Source organism: Hipposideros armiger, unplaced genomic scaffold, assembly GCF_001890085.2.
Source record: "Hipposideros armiger isolate ML-2016 unplaced genomic scaffold, ASM189008v1 scaffold_512, whole genome shotgun sequence".
NCBI classification, from domain to species: Eukaryota; Metazoa; Chordata; class Mammalia; order Chiroptera; family Hipposideridae; genus Hipposideros; species Hipposideros armiger.
Window position 1 is genome coordinate 844,953 of NW_017731862.1, and position 8,949 is coordinate 853,901.

General features: G+C 33.8%; 1 pseudogene; it reads right to left on the bottom strand.

Moving 5' to 3' along the window:
* Positions 1 to 582: 582 nt before the first annotated feature.
* LOC109396296 (protein tyrosine phosphatase type IVA 1 pseudogene) lies at positions 583 to 1,096 on the bottom strand (annotated as a pseudogene).
* Between the last annotated feature and the right edge of the window lie 7,853 nt (positions 1,097 to 8,949).

An 8,949-nucleotide genomic window follows, 5' to 3' on the forward strand; every position in this document is an offset into this window, starting at 1 on the left:
ATAAAAATCAAAAATAAAAAAGTTGAGCAAACCTGATGTAATTTTTATGAATGTGGGAGAAGTAAACATAAGGTAAACAGGCAAATAACCATATAAGACCTACTTTCTATGTTTGAAATGACTGAAGGGATAAACCACATAAGGCCCAGAGGGTCCATAGTTTCTGAGATTTTAGTGCTTTATGATATAAAAAATATACAAGTATTGTACTGGGTATTTTGGCACCTAATCTTTCTGAATTTCTTATATACTGATAAGATTCTGGCATAGAATAGATTTAAAGACATAACTCAATATTGTATGATTTCAGAAAAAAGTCAATTGGTGCAAATGATAAACACATTTTAAATGCTGAACAAGAACCTCTAGCTAAGTGTCAAAATAGGTTCACTGTAACCCAATCAAGGTTACAACCCAGAGGTTGTAATTACAAGCGTGTGGCCTGGTAAAACTGCTTTTCAATACTCCTATGAAAGCTTCGTTAGACTTACTCACCAAGCCAACATGTTGGCTAATATGTATGACAAGTTAGGTCCTGTCTCAAGTTCCATTTCCAAGGCAATGACACTAAACACCCGAGTTTTACTGAATGCAATAGTTGTTTCTATGACAACTGGAGTCTTTGAAGTAAAACTCCATTTTAGCACCGTACTTCTCCAAATACGAAAGCTGCTTGCTGTTAAATTTCCATGCTGCTTCTGTCTTATGAACTGTACTGCATCTTATATTTCATTCCACCTCAATTAATGCTAGAGCAATAAGCACCAGAGCCCTCCCAAGGCCTGTAACACAATATGCAGCAATACAACAACCAGGTTCTTTACATAATTTTTATAAGACTTAACCAGTCACCAACAATCTATTTGGATGGCAGTGCACCATCATCAAAAGGCCAATCAAAAACACGGATGCCGCCTTCATTCTCCAGAAGAGTAGTGTCAATAGTTGCTTCATGTACTCTCACTATTGTGGTAATTCTGTACTTAAGTTTCTCTAAAATTTGTTTAAGGTCACATTGGTTGGATTGTGTGTAGCACGAAATAACATGTAACTTACATGTGACTTCCATAGGAGCTGAACAGTTCATTCAAGCCATGTTAATTTAGTCAAAAAACACTCAATAGGGTTATGAAAGAACTTTAAAATTGAATACAGAAATGATGCAAAGAGTAAACTAAGTCTACGTCAATAGGCTCCACTTGAAATTCTCAGTGCTTTGAGTAAGAAGTTGGGAGTAATGGGAAATGAAAGAAACCTCCTAACAACCAGCAGCAATTCTTCAATCCAGTAACACGGAGGCTACAGACAGGATATGCACTGAGGTTTACCCCATCCAAGTCAGAACTTTTGTAAAATGCTCTGCAGATTTCAATTCAACACTTCTGTACCCAGGTGAACCACTCTAACGGGGACATCTTGGTGGAGTAAGTAATGAATTTCTGCAGTTCTCTTATCTGCATAGAGATCGTACTACGCCTGGCAGAAATTTCCACTGACCTTCAAAAACTCTGCAAATGTGTGGGCCAAGAACACCACAGAACTGAGGAATATGTTTAGTCATTGAAGAGTGTGGCCTAATCATCCAGCCAGTCCCACAGAGGCAGCAGTGACACAGGCATTGGCAGCGGCTGAGGGTGGCGGTGGTTGTGGCCGGGCGGCAGTGTCTTTCTTTGTAGATGGGAGAGGCACCAGGCTCTACCTCGCAGGGAGTAGCTTGGAACAGAATGCATAGCGCATCCTGCCTGCAGTTGATACAAGCAATACACGCGCTCAAGCCTCTTAGTTTTTATTTTAGAAAACTTAATTGAGTAATCTAAATCTTTTGCCTCTTGACATAATTTTAGCATCAGTTTGTCAAAAATCTATGAAAAATCCTACATTGGAATTGTATTGAATCTACAAATCAGTTGATGTTAAATAGACCTGTTAACAGAACTGAGTATTCCAAAGCCATGAATATCGTATGTCTGTTTGAGACATCTTTGAGGAGCTAGATGAGAAATCAAAGAGACAACCAATTAAGGCCTAGGAGTTAAGGACAGCCTCTTGGAGAGAATGGGAGACATTAATAGAACATTAACAAGGGGACTTTGATGAGATAATGCAAATTTAAGTTTTGGAGACAGAATGAAGGTTTATAGTTTCATTGAATTTATGTACAAAGTAGTTGATTACTATATATTTCAAATAACATTACTTCGACTTATTTAATTTTAAATAAGATCTTTCTTATTGTAAAACCAATATGCATTCCCTGTAGAAAATTTTGAAAACTAAAAATCATAGCAATATTTTAAAAATTCTTAATTTTACCCTTAAATGTAGCTGCTATGAATGTTTACTTTATCCTTCCTTTCCATTTACATACAAATTAATTTGGCAATATAGTGATTTTAATTTTATTTTTATAATATATACAAAATATTATTTCCCAGTATAATGAATGTCCTAAAAATGCAAGCTTGATACTTGTAGAATAACTACTGTATGAATATACAGTAATTTATCTTACCTGTCCTCAGTTTTGGGGCATTTAGGGCATTTCCAGTTTCACATCATAAATATCATGGTGATTAACATTTGTAAATTAAATATTCATACACATCTTTGATTTTATTCTCAGGATAATTCCTAGAAGTTTAATTTAAAGATATAAATATATCAACAGTCTTACTTGTCAATTTTCCCTCCAGAGAAAAATGTATTGATATAGTCTCCCAATAGCTGGTCAAAAATTACTATTTTCCCATTTAGTACACCTTCATGATATCAGTTATTAAAATTTTTCAAATGCCATTTTGTTGTAAAGAAGGATTTTTTTTAATTTGTATTGTTTTGATTAGAATTTCCTGGAATTTAACCAACAAAATTAAAATGCATAAGCCATAAACTGATGCCACTGATTTCAACGTGTTACTTAATGCTATGTCTCATAATGTTATGTCATACTATTTTTTTTTTTTTAGCTGAGCCATCCTGCCACCTATTGGCAGCTCAGCGACTGCTCAACTTGAGCTGGGACTCGAACTGCTCTTGCTCAGAGCTCAAACTCTTGAGCGAGCTCTTAACCAACTGAGCCACTCGGCCAGCCCTATGTCATACTATTTTAATTTGCCATTGTGTATCTATTAAAACTTGGCCTTAATTATAATACTTTTATGTTTTCATATTCTAAATATGGAATTACAATAATGAAATATATTATTACTACAAGCAATCTTAACAAAACTCTTAAATTACATGTTTAGAATATTTGGAGGCATAAAAAAGATTATATTTCTGGAAAGACCATTTTCTAAGCAAGAAAAATTTATTTTGAATGGGATATCTTGAATTCTATGTAAAACTCTACAAATACATAATACATTTAAAAATGGTATTAACATATACTCAGAGTAATACAGTGTTCATTAAAACATACTACATATAGAACTATAAAGTAGGTTCTAATATAAGATAATTTGTCCCTAAAACACATGTTGCTCCCCACATAAGCATTACAAAAGAGCTTCTCTGTAATTATGTTGTTAATGATACACTCAGACACAATCCAGAATGTAGATCATTGGGCATAATTTTATAGAAAGCATCTAAATAGACTGTGCAATGATATTGGAAAGAAAAACAAAACCCCGAGTCTGCCCAAGTATGGGACTGCACGGTGATAGAGCAATTTCTCCCTGGATTGCACACCTGCTTTCTGGCCCATTAAGTCTTGCTGTCTGTACAAGAAACTGAGGTTGTAATGTCTTTCCCAAATGTATATTTTTCTGGAACATGTATAACAAGTACACATGAATGTACATGTTGTGAACCTCATTTTTAACATATTCAATCTGACTAAAACAGGAAAATAGTCACCTTAGAAGATAAATCTCTTAATTGCTTAAAGGTCTGCTGCAGTCGTATTCTAACAAGCATTGCGAGAATTCCCTGTAGCTGCACGGAATTATTCTCTGTTCACTTATACATTCCTAAAATCACGATCTGATATCTTTTTTCATAAAGAAGTGGTATTTAGGAATAATAATATACACATCAGATCTGATTTTATTTTTATGCACATCAAAATTCCACTGCACCAAACCCCTGCAGTCACATATCATTACAGTAATTCCGCTGGCTATTTCTCTCCTTTCACTGATGTGCATGAACCACTTCTCAATGATGTTTTCATGGTTTACAGAACATATCAAGAGTTAGCTAAGAAATCATTTCAACAGTAGACTTCCATTGGGAATGTCAATGAGCTAAAGACACTTTGGACACACTATCTGCATTGCTAAGCTTTATTTTTATATGCAGGATTAAAAACGTTTGAGGTGAGAGAGGCAGTGATCTGTACCTGATGGAACAATAGAGTGCTTCTTTATCGGAGATGAATATGTGTTGAAAAGCAAGGCAGTTACTATGAGAAGATTATATAATTGGGTTCTAGGGCTCCTTGACATATGATCTGGAACCCAAACCTGCAATGTTTTTAACCTTTATATTTTTTTATTCAAAGTTTTAGAAGTTTATTTTATTACTTCTTTACTATGAATACATACAGGCATACCTCATTTTATTGCACTTTGTTTTATTGCATTTCACAGGTTTTGCTATTTTCACTAACTGAAGGTGGGACCCTTTGATTCATAATCTTTTTGCTAGTACTTAACTGTGATATTCTATTACAGGTGGTCTGGGAGCAAACCCACAATATCTCTAAGGTATGCCTATATATGGATATTTTTTTTTACTATCTTGACTTATTAAGCCAATTAAAATTAAAAGTAAAAATAATTGTGTTGGCTGGCTAATTAAGGTAAATATGGTGAACTCATTTATACCCCATGTAAATATAATAATTATTTATAATTACATTTTTAATTATTAAATGACAATATTTGTTAAAATAGCATATGCAAAATTTTTATTTTCTTTCAATATTTTTAAATATTGAAAGGGTTAAAATGTACTTTAGAAGCCTCTTCTTCAAATTCCTAAGAGAGAGTGGTATTTAAAGAAAGAATAAATGGCAATTCCAACTTTGGATTTAACTTGAAAGAGGACAACATTTTAAATAATATTATTTTAATTTTTTGTTTAATTATACTCTTTTTACAGAGATAACCGTAGCTATCTCAGGAGGTACAGATGTCACAATGGCTGGGAAATAATCTGATCATTTTTTAATTCTTGCTATACACTTTAATCAATTTATTCCTTTTTTGTGTTTTCTAACAGTATTTTATCTCTATATTTTGTGAACTTGATATTGTAATTACAAAGAGGCAAGGAGAAAAGAAATTAAGACAAAATACCAAAGGGAAAATCAGAGAAAGACCATCATCTGAACTGCTACTTACAAAAGTGTAAAAACATGTTATCTCTCAACAAAGGGAAATATTTCTTAAAAACTTATTTTTAGAAAAACTAAATAATAGGTCTGACTTCAGTAAACAGTTATTTCATTTACATTCTTTACCTTGTTATTTCAGTATAGTAGTAGACTTAATTAAATGTACTAATTCCTACACGTCTCTTCATCACAATTGACATGTGTAAAAGACATTTGGGGGGAAAATTTGAGTAAGAAGAAAATAAATTATCTGCATGGTTCAATGAAAGTGAAATGAATAACAAGGACAACCAATGTCTAAAGCTCATATCACGTAATTCTAATGAGTTTTTTTAAATTACAAAGCTCCTTGGTTAGCATACTGATGCATAGAAAGTATTCCAAATTGTATCAAAATGCTTTGTGATTTAACTTTAAGGAAATACCTCACTGTGCATGCTATCAGGGATGCTCCTGATAGGTTTCTAAAAATTGTTTGATTATATGTTGTTTCTAAATGATATTAAACTACTTGAACAGTAAAAACTTGAACCATTTAGTTAACTTCCTGATCCATCTGACACCAAAACACTAATTACTTTCTTTCACTGCATCTAACGAATATCTTGTGTTTTGCAAAGCAATGATTCCTAACATTAATTTTTAATGCTTATAGACACTTATCTAAAATTCTCAAAGAATTCACTTTAATGTAATGTATTTAAAATATATACCACTTTTACAAGAAATAGGAACCTAAAATTATTCAAACATTTGCTGGGGTGGTAGGCAGGAGTTGCTAATGTGTATTGAGAAATGAACAGCTGCAAAAAAAATGCATATTTATCTTATTTAATCTTCCTGATAATCCTGTGATATAGTATTGTTATTCTGTGTATTTTCCTAGGCAAAGTACTTAAGATTCAGACAAGTTAAATGATTTACCCAGCATTCCACACCTCTGATTTGAAGCCAGACCATTTTGATTCTCACATCTGTGTTCCTGGTGGGGAATAATGGATATAGGCAACTCCATGTACTTGCAGGCAAGACATTTTCCCCCTGCCTTCCCGAAGCAAATGAGTGAGCCCTCCCTTACCACCCCATTGCCTGATCCTGTTGGCCAAGGGTGAAACTGAGTTCCACAGGGCTGCAACAATCTGAAAGACAGTTCTTGTCAGGCTGCCACCCCAAGGGCACTGCAAAAACAGCAGACTGACACACAATCCCAGCCTTCCTATGAGAAAAGGCCTAACTACCTAGTCTACAGCTTCAGCCTGAGAGATGGACTTCAGGTTTCCACCACACTTAAAGGCTAAGGAGGCACTCTCAAGCAACAAAAGCTAGGAGACACCATCCTTGCACACATCCTTAGCTTTGCTACAGAACAAACCTTATATTGTACATTCAAAGCTTATATTAATACATTCCTCTGGAATCCTGATTTTAGCCATGGTTGCCCAGGGGACACCTCCAGATCTCCTGGCCTAGACGTCAGCAAGGATAATGATTATGGCCATACTATAACCGCTGAAACCTGAGAGTCTGGCTTCCAATCAGCCTGAAACTAGGGGCTAAATGAGTCTTCCCCTTGGAACACTGACAGGTCCTGGTATACTCTCAACAATTGGGCATATCAAAAATATCTCAAGTGTGAAAAAGAAGAATCATCACCTACCCAAGGCTAATCCTTTAAAACAGAGAAAGTTAGCTGTTTCACCTAGTACTTTGAAGTACTGAAAGTCAAACAAAATGGGAAGACAAAGGAATAAGTTCCCAATGAGAGAACAAGATAAAACTCTGGAAAACAACCTTAAGGATAATGAGATAAGTAATCTATCTGATAAAGAATTAAAAGTCATGGTCATAAAATAGCTCACTGAGCTTAGGAGAAGAATGTATGAACATAGGGAGCACTTCAACAAAGAGCTAGAAAATATAAGAAAGCACCAAACAGAAGTTATAATTGAACTGAAAAATACACTAGAGGGGTTCAACAGCAGAATGGAGGAAATAGAAGAATGATAAGAGAGCTGGAAGACAAGAAGATATATAACATTTATAAATATACAGAGGGTGCCAAAAAAATGTATACACATTTTAAGAAAGGAAAAACTATTTAAATTGTAATACTCAATATATACCAATAACGAAAGATGAATGTAAATCACATCAGCATTCAGACGCTTCTGATTATGGCAAACTGTTACTTGAGTAACACTGACCAAAGTGTCCACTTGTATACATTTTTTTGGCTCCCCCAGTATATGTACCCAACATAGAATCACCAAAATTATATAAGGCAAATACTGATGGACCTAACAAGAGAAATTGAAAGGATTATAATAATAGTAAGGAACTTTACCACCTCACTTATATCAATGAATGGGTTATCATCCAGACAGAAAATCAATAAGGAAACACTGGCCTTTAATAACACACTATACCATATAAATTAATAGATATGTACAGAACATCCATCCCAAGCAGAATACACAGTCTTCTCAATATATGCTTCTGAAGCATTCTTCAGAATATATCACATGTTAAGCCACAAAACAAGTCTGAATAAATTCAAGAAGACTGAAATCATCAAGCATCACTTACAATCACAATAGTATAAAACTAGAAAATTGAAAAACTACAAAAATGTGGAGTTAAACAACATGCTACTGAACAATCAATGGCTCATCAAAGAAATCAAAGGAAAACTCAAAACTTACCTAGAGACAAATGAAAACAGAAATATGACATACCAAAATCTATGTGATGCCACAGAAGCAGTTCTAAGAGGAAATTTCATAGCATACAGGCCTACCTCATGAAATAAGAAAAAAACTCAGATAAACAAATTAACTTCACATCTAAAAGAACAATAAAAAGAACAAACAAAGCCTAAAGGCAGTAGAAAAAATGAATATAATAAGATTAGAGGGGAAATAAATGAAATAGAAACTAAACCAACAGTAGAAAAGATTTATTAAATTAAGACCTGGTTCTTTGAAAAGATAAACAGACCAACTTTTAGCTAGCTAGACTAACCAAGAAAAAGAGAGGACTTAAATAAAAACAGATATGAAATAGATGTTACAACTGATACCAGAGAAATACACAGGGTCATAAAGGATACTATGAAAATTAATAGGCTGACAAATTGGGCAACCTAGAAGAAATGCATAAATTTCTAGAAACATACCATCTTCCAGGACTAAATCACAAGGAAAGAGAAAACATGAATAAAACAACTACTAGTAAGAAGATTGAATCAGTAATTAAAAATCTAATAACAAAAAAATGTCTAGGACCAGATAGCTTCGTTGGTGAATTCTTCTAAACATTCAAAGAAGAAACAGTATCTATCATTTTCAAACTCTTCCAAAAAACAGGAGAGAATACTTGCAAACATTTTATGAGGCCAGTATTATCCTAATACCAAAACCAGACAAGGACACCACATAAAAAGAAAATTATACATCAATATCTTTGATGAACATATATGGAAAATTCCTCAACAAAATACTGAATTCAACATCACATTAAAAGGATCACATAACACAATCAAAAAGGATTTATTCCAGGGATGAAAGGATGGTTTAACATTCACAAATCAGTCAACATTATACACC